General features: G+C 58.1%; 1 protein-coding gene across 12 annotated transcripts in view; it reads right to left on the bottom strand.

Annotated features, from left to right (window-relative positions):
* The window catches only part of ARHGEF10L (Rho guanine nucleotide exchange factor 10 like), a 166,326-nt gene that overhangs the window by 129,827 nt on the left and 24,250 nt on the right, over positions 1 to 12,249 (bottom strand). Inside the window, exon 1 of one of the 12 annotated variants that reach the window (XM_088842968.1) lies at positions 8,228 to 9,268. The exons of 9 other annotated variants lie outside the window; for them this stretch is intronic. The gene's annotated coding sequence lies outside the window, so the exon portion shown is untranslated. Of the gene's footprint in view, positions 1 to 736; positions 757 to 2,298; positions 7,658 to 8,227; positions 9,269 to 12,249 lie in introns of those variants that run through there. 2 more of the 12 variants (XM_088842965.1, XM_088842973.1) reach the window with 2 other exon arrangements.

Below are 12,249 nucleotides of genomic sequence, written 5' to 3'. Positions count from 1 at the left end.
TCAGCCCCCAGCCCAGCGCTGGAACAGGCCCCCAGGCAGGGACGGCCGTGACTCAGGCCCCACTGTGCCTGCTGGGTACCAGCCAGCACCCTCCCCTCTGCTGGGAGGAGGGCCAGCAGACATCAGGCCGAGCCTGGCAGGAACCCCTCAGGCTCCTCGTCCATGGGATTTTCCAGACCAGAATACTGCGGCAGGTTGCCATTTCTTCCTCCAGGGGATCTTCCCGACCCAGGGATTGAACCTGGGTCTCCCGCATTGCGGGCAGACTCTTTACAGTCTGAGCCACCAGGGTGGTCTCCCATTAGAAGGGTCTAACCTGCCCTCATTTCATCCTGTGGAGTTTCCCAGGACAAGGCTCCTCTCTGCTGCATGGACGCTCATAAGCTGGCCCTCCTTCTGAGTGTCAACTGCTAGGAGGTGTCCCAGGCTGCCACTACCCCTCTCCTTAGCTCAGCAAACGCTTCTTGGGTGCCCACTATGCGCCAGGGCGTGAACGGGCTGGGACGCGCCCTGGGTCGCACATCCTCCTTGCCACGGTCAGGGCACACGCGGGAACACGGCAGGCTCAGCTCCCCCGGACGCTGACTCACACTGCCCACGCGCATGGACAATCAAGGCCGTCCCTCCAGAATCAGGTCCTGTGCCTCCTGCTAACAAGTGTGAAATCAAAGTGACAGGAATTGACAGGGAAGCCCAGCGACTGCTCTCGCTGGCACGGACTCAAACTTAGACTCACTGGATTGCTGAGCTTCTAGTTCAACCAGGAGCCTGGTGTGGGGCCTCACATGAGCTTCGGGATGGACCAGCCTGGTGCCCACGGGACGGGCTGCTCTCTCTCGAGGCTCCCAGAGGACAGCGGCTGAGTCTGCTCGCTGCTCTACCCGAAAGGCCTAGCGCCACACCTGGCAGCCAGCAGCGGTTCAATAAATGTGGGTGGGACTGAACCAAGCCAGAAAGCGGGGGCTCAGAGAAGCACCGTGACCTGGCCGAAGTCAGGCAGTTAAGGGAGCAGACAGCCTCTGCCATCGCCCTCCGAACGCCCCCAGGTTTGAGCCCGGGCCGTCCAGCAGCCGCCCCCGCAGGACACATTTCCCGGGGCAAAAGCCACCGCCCCTCCAGGCCCCAAGAAAGGACAGGCGAGCGCCACGGGAGACCTTATTAAGGAAAAGCAAAGAAAGGAACACCCGAAGCATGCTGGTGGAGGCAGGGCCAGCCTGTGAGTCACACGGCCCAGAATATCCGGGTCTCAGCTGGCTCCAGGGCAGGCTGGGGGACCGTGGCCCCAGCAACTGACAGAGCAGCATCAGGACCCGTGGGCCTCGGGCAAGGGGTCAGGCGGGCTCTGCCACCAACTCCCACCAGCGCAGGACAAGTCACTTCCTCTCCCACACTCTGAGTGTCTGGTCTGGGAGAACGGCCAAGGGCCTGGGGCTGCCACTGCCCACGGGGCTGGGGTGCGAGGGCCAAGCCAAAGGCAGCCTCCCGCTCCCGCCTGCACAAAGCTTGACCCACACCCCCCCCGCCCCGATCCCGCTGGGGAGCGGACCCTCTTCTGCCCCATCCCCAATGCCTGCAGGACAACCCCACGCTCCGGGGCTGCAGGCATCACCAGGAAGCCCCTTTCAGACCTGCGGGTCACTCTCAGCCTGAGAAGACTACCCCCTGAGGGCCTGAGGAGGGCAGGCAACTGAGCACCAACTTTACACCAGGAGCTTTGGGAACCGTCTCACCCGCCTCACGACGGCCTGATGAGGCACGAGGTATAGCTCCCATCTTTCAGAGGGAGCCGCGGGAGCTGAGCCAGACGAGGCACTGCGCGTGCTCACACAGCTAGCTCCCGAAGCCCCGATCCGACGTCCTCATTCCTGCCTGCAGGTCAGCTCCCGGGGGACAGGGATGGGGGCCTGGGTGTCCCCCCTGTACAGGGTCCCCAAGAGAAGGCTTACTGATTGGCCGGGCAGTCAGTCCCACAGCCCTGCCCAGGCCCCAAAAGAGCTCTGGATGTTGCAAAGAAGAAGAGCTCCCTGGGATCCGACCTGCAGAATCACTGCATCCAGGTGTCCTGGGCCCAGTCCCGCCTGCCAGGGACCCCACACCAGCCTGCCCCCACCTGGCAAAAGGAGACCCTGAGGCCCCAGCTCAGAGGAGCCAGAGAGCAAACCTCAGCACCTTGGCGTGGCCCCCGGAGGAGCGGAGAAACCGCTGAGGGCCCAGCGTGGGGAAAGCAGGGCTTTGCCGGGAGACCCTCCCCGCCCAGCTCCAGGCCACCCCCCACCGGCTGTGCAAACCCAGGCAGACCTCCTGCTTCACTGTGCCTCTCTCCACTGTAAACCAGACACTGCCGCTGCGGACCACGGGGCAGGAGTGTCAGGCGAACGCGCTCATGGGGAGGAGCACATGCCCTTTCCTCCGCCTGTCAGCTGGGCGGGAGGCTCAGAACCTGGCGGTCCTCCAGGCAGCCAGCCCAAACAGGTTTTCCCTGGGAGTGGATTCTGTGGTTAATATTCACCTGCTTATGACCCAAATCTTCTAGGGCATCAGGCCTGCCCGAATCACTCAGCCCTGAGAACTCAAACCAAGCGGGGACGTGAAGTGGGAGGGGTAGGGAGCTGGCACCAGGAGGGGTGGTGGACCCCAGTCCCTCCAGACCCAGGCTGGCGGGGGACGGAAGGTCCTTCCCATGACCCTACAGCCAGCTTGGAAGACTCCAAGCCCGTCAGATGATGAGCCATCTCCAAAAGGCCCCGGAAACCAGTGCAGGCCTGCGAAGGGGAGGCCGGGACCAAGGGAGGCAGCACTGCGGACGTGAGACTGACCTGCCTCCCCCCGCCCCTTTCTCAGCCCGGAAGCCGTGCCCTGCATCATCGGGGCCCCGCCCGTCCACATTTCGAACCTTAACACAAGCCAACTTCAGGGAACTCTTTCAAGAGGCCCGCTGGGAAAGCCAGCCACTCACCCCTTGAGAGACTAACACTCCGGACTAGAATCATTTGCTTTGTTTTCTGACTCCCTCACCAGACTGTGAGCTCCTTGAGGGCAGAGACCATGCTTTCCACGGCTGTCTTTCTGGTGCCTGGTGCAGCCCTCAGCACATGGGAGAGATTCAAGAGTGATGGGCGGATGGAAAAATAAACGGGTGGATTAGTAGATCTAAGGATGGATGGATGACTACATGAATGGATGGATGGGTAGATAAAATAATGAGTGAGAGGAAAATTACAGGAGTCCACAAGTAGTGGCCCAGGGCCACTGGTCTCAGGGCTCTGCTTCAATCTGGGGTTTACCAGGAAGGCCAGACAGAGGAAGAGATGGCTGGATGGCATCATCCACTCAGTGGACATGAGTTTGAGCGAGCTCAGGGAGACAGGGAAGGACAGGGAAGCCTGGCATGCTGCAGGCCACGGAGTCACAAAGAGCTGGACACGGCTGAGTGACTGAACACCAACAACCCACTCCAATATTCCCTATGCGATCGCCCTGCCCCCTTCACCAGTCGGAAACTGAGTCTGACCTAACAGTCAGGTCCTCAATGCCTTCCCTCGGGCCTAAACTACTGCATCAGAAAATGACAAACAAATGAGAAAAAGATCTGGAGAGCTTTCCAAACATGGTGGCCTCTGATCCCAGCCAAGATCTGCTGATTTAGAATCACTAAGGGTGAGACTCAAGAATTCGCATTTTGTTCAAAAGCTTCCTGGAGATTCTGATAATCGGCCGGGCTTGGGAAATGCTAGCTTGTAGGAAGAAGAGTAGCTGGCTACTGAAGGCTACCAAGGAAGGGGGCAGCACAGAACAGGGTCACAGGGAGCCGTCACCAGGCCTGGCAGGCTGGCACTCTGCGAAGCCTTTTTCGACTCAAAGAGTCTAACAGCCCTTTTCAAAGTTTGGCCCCTGAACTACTGACTTCAAAACAAGCTGAATGAGAGGGGGACTTTTTAAAATGTAGACTCTAAGGTCCAGCCCCAACCTACAGGCTTACAGTCTCCTGGGTGAGGCTCAAGAACAGGCACTCTTTGCAGGATGTTGGGGCGATGGCGGCACGAACGTATGAGAATGATAACTCCGGGTCCCCAGGGTGCTCAGGGCACCTGCCTGCGTCCGGCACCTTCACACACATCTAGCCTCTTAAGAGAGAAAAGTTCCCATCTGCACATCTTAGGTGTTCCCTGGTGGCCTCGTGGTTAGGACTCTGGGCCCAGGTTCAATCCCTGATCCAGAAAGCGAGATCCTGCCAGCCACACGGTGCAATCAAAAAAAGAAAACCGGGGCAGCTTGGATGACTCCAAGAACCCGGCAAGGGAAGGCCTGAGGCCACAAGGTACCAAATGCGCCCACTCCTACAGACTTCCCTGGTGGTTCAGTGGTTAAGAATCCATGCTTCCACAGCAGGGGGCACAGGTTCAATCCCTGGTCAGGGCGCTATCCTCCATGTCATGTGGTCAAAAAACAAACAACAAATGTGCCCGCTGCTCAGAACATCAGCCCTAAAGGGAACAAACAAAGCATGACACCCAGCCTCATATCGCACATGGCGTCTCGGCCATGGTCAGCAATGAGCGAGGGGCAGAGCCAGCCCAGCAGCCAGGGGCCCGTGCCCCAGTCTCCCCCATGGCCCGGCCACCCTGCCTCCCCTCCTCCGAGCCTGCTCCCGGGTGAGCGGGGCAGCAGCTGCCGGCCTGGGCATCTCAGCCAGTCCTGCGGCCCCTGGAAGACAGCGTGGCTTTACTCGGAAGGCTCCTGCCGTCTCTACCACGGATGGTGATAAAGCACCTCACGCTCCAGAGAGGAGGGGGCCTCAGAGAATGGAAGGAGCAGAAACAGTCTGGTGTGGATCCCGGGGAGACTGGAGAGGGGGCTCACTGTCACAGCGCAGTAAGGAGGTCCCCCAAACTCAGCAGTCAGTCCACAGGGCCTGAGCTTAAAGCTTCCCGGGAAGCCACCATCAGCGTTCCTCAGTCTGCACAAGTGCTCTGGGGGGACACCTGTGTCCTGAAATACGCTAATAGAGCCTTACTGCAAAAAAAAGCGTTCAGAGGTCAGACCACGAAGCGCCAGAGTAGAAATCAAAGTGCTGCGACCTCAGATCTGCTTTCATCACGACACAGATGAAGAACGCTGGAGGCCGAGAGGGTCACAGGCCCAAAGTCGCAGGGCTGGGGGCGGGGGTGAGCCTGCAGCCGCCTCCAGGGTCCCTACAGCAGCCAACGTGCTTATAGGGCTCCTCTCAGGAAGACACAGGCCGGACCGCGGACACAGTGAGGGAAGGGGAGGGGCAGTGGACGGGGTGACGGGGCTCGGTACACACACACCGCCACATGTGAAACAGCCAGCCAGCGGGAGGCTGCTGAGCCACACGGGGAGCTCCGGGACGGCCTGGGGGTGGGACGGGGTGGTGGGAGGGAGGCTCAAGACGGAGGGGCTATGTGTGTGCACACAGCTGATTCACACCGCTGGACAGCAGGGACTAACGCAACACTGCCAAGCAATTATATACCAATTTTAAAAAGGGAATTGCAGCAGAAATCCTTAAAAAACAAACAGATCCCTCTCACTTACTATCATTGTTCTTGCTCTAGATCTTCTGATGGGAGGCGGCAGTGGGAGGGGCTGGGCAGGAAGTCATCCCTGTGAGTGCAGCCAGGAGGCCAGGCTGAGAACCCAGCTTTCCACTCCTCTGCCGTTCTTGGGTCTGCCGCTCCTGGCTGTGAGATCTGGGGCAGGCCACAGCCCTTCTCCAGACTAAGATGTCCCATACGTAAAATCAGGAGCTGGGACTGGATAATCCCAGAAGGCCCTTCCAGTCCTAAACCCACTGTCCTACCCTCAGCCCCCACATCCCCCCAGCTCTCCCTGGACTCTGTAAACAGTCGCGGGCTGTGCTCCGGGGCCGGGCTGCCCGTGAGGCTGACCTCTGGAGAAGAGCAGGCTAAGCTCGGTTTTGCTCCCGGACGCGGTCCCAGCAACATCTCCGCTGTGACTCATCCAGCGAGAGTCTGCAGACCGGGCCCCCACCACCGCTGCTCCAGGGTGGGTGGACGCAGTGGGACCCAGAGGGCGGGCTCTGCCCAAAGCTGCATATGATGGGCTGAGAGGCAAGACAATCCCACACAGACCCCCAGAGCCGCCCCCAGGGATTTCAGTCCAGCCCCCGCACACAGGTAACTATGGCGTGGCCCTGGGGAAAGCCAGCCCTCTTTAGACGGAGCTTTCACAGCTGCAGCTAGCCAGTAACACCCACCTCCCCGTTACCAGGGAGGCTGCCGCTCTGTCACACGCAAAGCGTCCCGCTCTGGGCCGGGCACACACTGGTGCCCCGTCAATGCTTGCACCATAGGCTACTATCCAACTACACGGCTCCCTGAGAGGTTTTCTCAATTCAATCTCCCCCTTCCCCTCAAGGGACAGAGGATGGGAAGTAGGAAAAAAGTGGCAGACATCTGATTCTTGCAGACTCCCGGAAACTTCATGCTCGTAGATTAAGAGATTCTCCCTCTGCCCATTTGCAGAAGAGAAGACTGAGGCTGAGGGTGAACTTAGGGGTAGGGTGAAATGCTGCCCAAGCTCTCCCGGCTGGTTTGAGGAAGGGGTGGGAGTACAACCCAGGTGCAGGGCTCCCAGCCCGGGGCTCTTCCTGAGGCCCTGGGCAGTGAAAGTGAAGTGAAGTGAAGTGAAGTCGCTCAGTCGTATCCGACTCTTTGCGACCCCATGGACTGTAGCCCACCAGGCTTCTCTGTCCATGGGATTCTCCAGGCAAGAATACTGGAGTAGGTTACCATTTCCTTCTCCAGGGGATCTTCCCGACCCAGGGATCGAACCCGGGTCTCCTGCATTGGAGGCAGACGCTTTAACCTCTGAGCCACCAGGGAAGCCCGGGCAGTGAAAGAGCAGGTCGGAATCTCTGAAACGCTGCCCCCAAGTGGCTCTGAAATGATGTTGCTGATTAGTCGTGCAGTCGTGTCTGACTCTCTGTGGCCCCATGGACTCTACCCGCCAGGCTTGTCTGTCCACAGGATTCTCCAGGCAAGAATACTGGAGAGGGTTCTCATTCCCTTCTCCAGGGGATCTTCCCCACCCAGGGATCGAACCGGCATCCCCTGCATTGGCAGGCAGATTCTTTACCACTGAGCCACCTGGGAAGCTCAAGAAATGATGACCAAGGGGCTTCAGGCCACTGGGGCTCCAAGGCCTTGTGATAAAACTTACGGGGCTGGATGAGATTTGGGGTGCCCCAAAAGTGGGGTGGCCAGAGAGGAGAAGGCCCTGAGGACTCTATCAGGTGATTTGCCAAGGAAGTCTGACGGGGCCCAGAGGGGCTTCAAGGGAAGGCTCCAGAGCCAGGCACATACATCAAGGTTTACGTTCTGTCACTTGCGAGCTGTGTGACTTTGAGCAAATTACTTACCCTCTCTGATCTTCAGCTGCCCCATCTGTAAAATGGAGATAATAACCCTACACACCTAAAAAGATTGCCACAAAGAACCGAAAGAAGATAATGCGTACTGCCTGGCACATTCAGCAAACACTGTGCATTTTTTTCACTCCCTTGGAAGCACGTTTAGTATCATCCCTGCCTCACAGGTGGGGTAAAGCAAGACTCCAGAGAGCCGAGACAGCCACCCCAAGTGACGGGGCCCTGGGAACTCCCCGTGTCTCCCCGCCCCCAGGAGGAGGCCTCTGCCTGGCATCAATAAAACACAGCCGCCCCCCCTCGGAGACCGTCCCCGCCCCCGCAGGGCTCACATGACCTGGCCAAGCCCCAGAGTTTTCCAATCAGTCACTGGGGAGGAAGCCAATGCCCCAGGAAACTGCTTAAACTCAGCTCCGGCTACTGGGAAGGCAGGTTCCCAGTTCCCAGCAGTGACCCAGCTCCTCCCCCACCCCCCAGGGGCACCACCCGCCCTCTGAGACACCAAAGGGGAGCACTTGAAGGCACGGGGGGCCTGCAGAAGGTCCACAGGGGCTCCGCTGAGCCCCTCTCTGGGAGCTACTCACCACCTGCTTCCACCCTTCAGACTCTGGTTGTTTCACTTGAGGAACCAGTACCCGGGTGCCCTGCCATGCTGTGTGACCTCAGGCAAGTTGCTTAACCTCTCTGCGTCTCAGGAACCTCTTTAGTCAAGAGAGACGAGCAGAGTTTGAAGAACGACAGCTCTAAAGGTCTCCCTGGTCTCTCCTGTCCCTTCCAACTCGGCCTCCACGCAGGACAGAAAGTTCTGAGCACACTGACCATGTCCCTCCCCAGACGGAAACTCTTGAACAGCTCCCATGGTCAAGATAAACTGTGAGCTCCCAGTAAGACTGACAGTTCTCAGGCGGAGTCCCGGGCCACACCTCCTCTGCCAGGCGGGGCGGTACAGGGCGCTCACCCAGCCCCTGCACACGCCTGGGCCACCTCCTCTCCCTGCAGCAGCTCCCTGCTCCGCCCAGCCCCCCGGGAAAGTTCCCTGAGCACCTCTGCCGGGTCAGGCTCCGTCCACCGTCAGTTACCTTCCTGTCCCCACACCCACCCCAGACACGTGGTCACCGTATCTCACTCATCTCTAGCTCCGAGCCCAGCACCCGGCTCCTGGTAAGTGTCCGATACAAACGTGCCAGGCGGGGAGGAACTCGAGGACAAGCAAACAAAAACAAGTTATCAAATCCGTGAGCTCTGGTGTCCTCTGCAAACGGGCAGCCCTGGGGGAGGCAGCTGACTCACGGGCCATGTGCCCTCACCCCTTGGAGGCTGCTGCGGGCCTGCCCTGCCAGGGGGCACCTCACCTCTGGAGCCTCTCCCCCTCCCCCCGAAGAGTGAGCATAAGAACAGCATCCACAGCTCACCCATGGTGAGGACTCGGGGAGTCAATCCCCCCAGGGGGCAGAGTTCAGGATTTGGCAGGAAAAGGGGGCTCCTTGCACTTGACCCCTGGGGAAGGCAAGTGGGAGGCAGGCGTGACGGGGCACTAAGCTTCTGCTGCAGGGTCCTCCAAGCACCTGGACACCACCCTCCCGACCGGCTCAGACACTGCCCTCCTCTGCCACCTGTGTCCCACGACCCAGTTGCCCAGTGCCCTGGAGAACACGGACCCCGCGGAGTCAGGGAACGGGGGCTCAGCCCCACTGAGCCACCTCAAGCCAGCCACCGACCTCTCTGCTCCCTCTCTCCACACAGCGGGGGTCAGAGGCTGCTTCCGCCACTATGGGGGCCCAGGCATCCCCGCCGGTCCTTTAGGGGCCACAGAATGACCTCTCCCGGGGGCCGAAGCGGCCCCAATCTCACCCGCACAGTCCCGGGGTCCCCTTACCCCCCCCACCCTCCACTCAAGGGTTTACTGAGAAACATGAGGCTGTCAGTTGGGACAGTCTCCAAGCTTCCTTCCATACAATCCAAATCTACCCCATCTTCTCCCATTTCCTAAAAGCATCCCTGGTCCCATCAAGGAGCTGGGATGGAAAACTGTAAATTCTGAAAGAGATGGGAATACCAGACCACCTGACCTGCCTCCTGAGAAACCAGTATGCAGGTCAGGAAGCAACAGTTAGAACTGGACATGAAACAACAGACTGGTTCCAAATATGAAAAGGAGTACGTCAAGGCTGTATATTGTCACCCTGCTTATTTAACTTATATGCAGAGTACATCATGAGGAACGTTGGGCTGGAAGAAGCACAAGCTGGAATCAAGATTGCTAGGAGAAATATCAATAACCTCAGATATGCATAACACCACCCTTATGGCAGAAAGTGAAGAGGAACTAAAAAGTCTCTTGATGAAAGTTAAAGAGGAGAGTGAAAAAGTTGACTTAAAGCTCAACATTCAGAAAACTAAGATCATGGCATCCGGTTCCATCACTTCATGGCAAATAGATGGGGAAACAGTGGAAACAGTGGCTGACTTTATTTTTTGGGCTCCAAAATCACTGCAGATGGTGATTGCAGCCATGAAATTAAAAGACGCTTACTCCTTGGAAGAAAAGCTATGACCAACCTAGACAGCATATTAAAAAGAAGAGACATTCCTTTGCCAACAAAGGTCCATCTAGTCAAAGCTATGGTTTTTCCAATAGTCATGTATAGATGTGAGAGTTGGACTATAAAGAAAGCTGAGCACCAAAGAATGGATGCTTTTGAACTGTGGTGTTGGAGAAGACTCTTGAGAGTCCCTTGGACAGCAAGGCAATCCAACCAGTCCATCCTAAGGGAAATCAGTCCTGGGTGTTCACTGGAAGGACTGATGTTGAAGCTGAAACTCCAATACTTTGGCCACCTGATGCAAAGAGCTGACTCACTGGAAAAGACCCTGATGCTGGGCAATTTGAGGGCAGGAGGAGAAGGGGACGACAGAGGATGAGATGGTTGGATGGCAACACTGACTCAATGGACATGGGTTTGGGTGAACTCCGGGAGTTTGATGGACAGGGAGTCCTGGCGTGCTGCAGTCCACGGGGGCGCAGAGTCGGACACGACTGAGCGACTGGACTGAACTCCCATCAAGGGCCCAGTGCGTCACCCCCAACCCCCACTGCGTCACACCCGAGACCACCCTCTCTTGTTTGCCTAAAGAACAGGCTCCTAGGGATGTCCTCAGCAATTCAGTGGTTAAGACTGCCTCTTCTAACACATGACCACCTAAGACCCCACATGCTTCAGGGTGAAGCCAAAAAGTTAAAACACAACTTTTTTTGCTTTTGTTTTTGTCCCCTCCTGAAGCAGGCTTGGCCCCCAGCACAAGCCACTCCCTTGGGTCTCCCCACTTCCCTCCCCCGGGACATCTTTTCCCACCCGCTCTTTGCTTGGCCAGCATCTCAACACTTGGTCCCCTCCTGGCCCCTCAACCTCTCCCACTTCAGACTCCAGCCCCATCAGTCTTCCAGAGGTGCTCTTAAAATAGAGGCCCACACCTCCGTCTGGCTGACTTGCACTCTCAACAGCCTGCAGCCCTGGCGACCACCAGCTCTGCGCTGCGGCGGTCCCAGGCATTGTGCCAGCTTCCCGGAGCACCCAGCCACCCGTTCCCAGCCTCCGTGATCCCCCTGACCCCTGTGTGGTCCTGCCTGCACCACCTATATGCTAACGACACCCAACCAAGGGCCCCCACGTCGCTCCTGGACTTCAAGCCAGCCTCTCACATCCGACCCCAACTGGATTCTCCAAAGCTATGCTTCCAGCCTCCTCTGAACCACCTTTTTTAATGACATCACCACCCACCTAGACACTCAAAAGAAGATCCTAGAAGTCTTGACGCCTCTTGATTCCTCTCCTTCCCTCATCCCATGACCGAGAAAAGTGAAGTCGCTCAGTCGTGTCCGACTCTTTGCGACCCCGTGGACTGTAGCCCACCAGGCTCCTCTGTCCATGGGATTCTCCAGGCAAGAGTACTGGAGTGGGGTGCCATTTCCTTCTCCAGGAGATCTTCCCGACCCAGGGATTGAACCCAGGTCTCCCGCATTGTAGGCAGATGCTTTACTGTCTGAGCCACCAGGGAAGTGGTGACCACCCCATGACCATCCCCCAGCAATTCCAGCTGACTCTTTCTGATGAGCAACCTGAATGCAACCACTTCTCTCCAGCCCCATGGCCTCCACTCACAGCCCGGCCACGCTCACCCTTCACCTGGGCCCGAGTCCACCCCCGAGCCGGTTCTCTTGCTGCAGCCAGAGGGCCCTTCCGAGGTACCTTGGAGTCCACAAGGCTCCAGCAGGCCGAGGAGGGCTGGAGGGACAGGCTGGGGGCACACGGTCACCTGTGGGCAAGGTTTCCCCTTCCCCACCGGTGCGCGAGGCCCTCACCCCCCAGCACCCTCTCCAGAGCTTCCGTGTCATAGGCACTCAGATAATTTTTTCCTGAATAAATTATCTGAAAAAAGGTAAACTTCTTTCCAGCGCTGTTAATAGCTGAAATCTTGGGGATCATATTTCGTTAATAAAGTATTCACGGGTAACTAAAGAGAAACTGCCAATGGCTTCCTGTTGCACCTGGATTAACCATCCTAACCTGCTGTGATCCGTGATCCGAAGGGCCCTACACAGCTTCTCACACTGCTCCCGCCCCTCACCTGCTGCAAACCAGCCGGATCATTCTGCCCTCGGGGCCTTTACATCTGCTGTGCCCCTGCCTGGAGCACCCCTCTCTGCTCTGTGCAGGGGGAGGGGGAGGGGTCCCCCTGTCATTCAAGACCCAGCTTGGGGACTTCCCAGGGGTCCCAGTTAAGACTCCAAACTCCCAATGCAAGGGGCACGGTTCGACCCCTGACCGGGGGACTAGCATCCC

Source organism: Moschus berezovskii, chromosome 2 (genome assembly GCF_049115385.1).
Source record: "Moschus berezovskii isolate FMDL1 chromosome 2, NW_MosBer_1.0, whole genome shotgun sequence".
NCBI classification, from domain to species: Eukaryota; Metazoa; Chordata; class Mammalia; order Artiodactyla; family Moschidae; genus Moschus; species Moschus berezovskii.
Note: the sequence above shows the minus strand (reverse complement) of the source record. Positions and strands in the feature narration are given on the sequence as shown.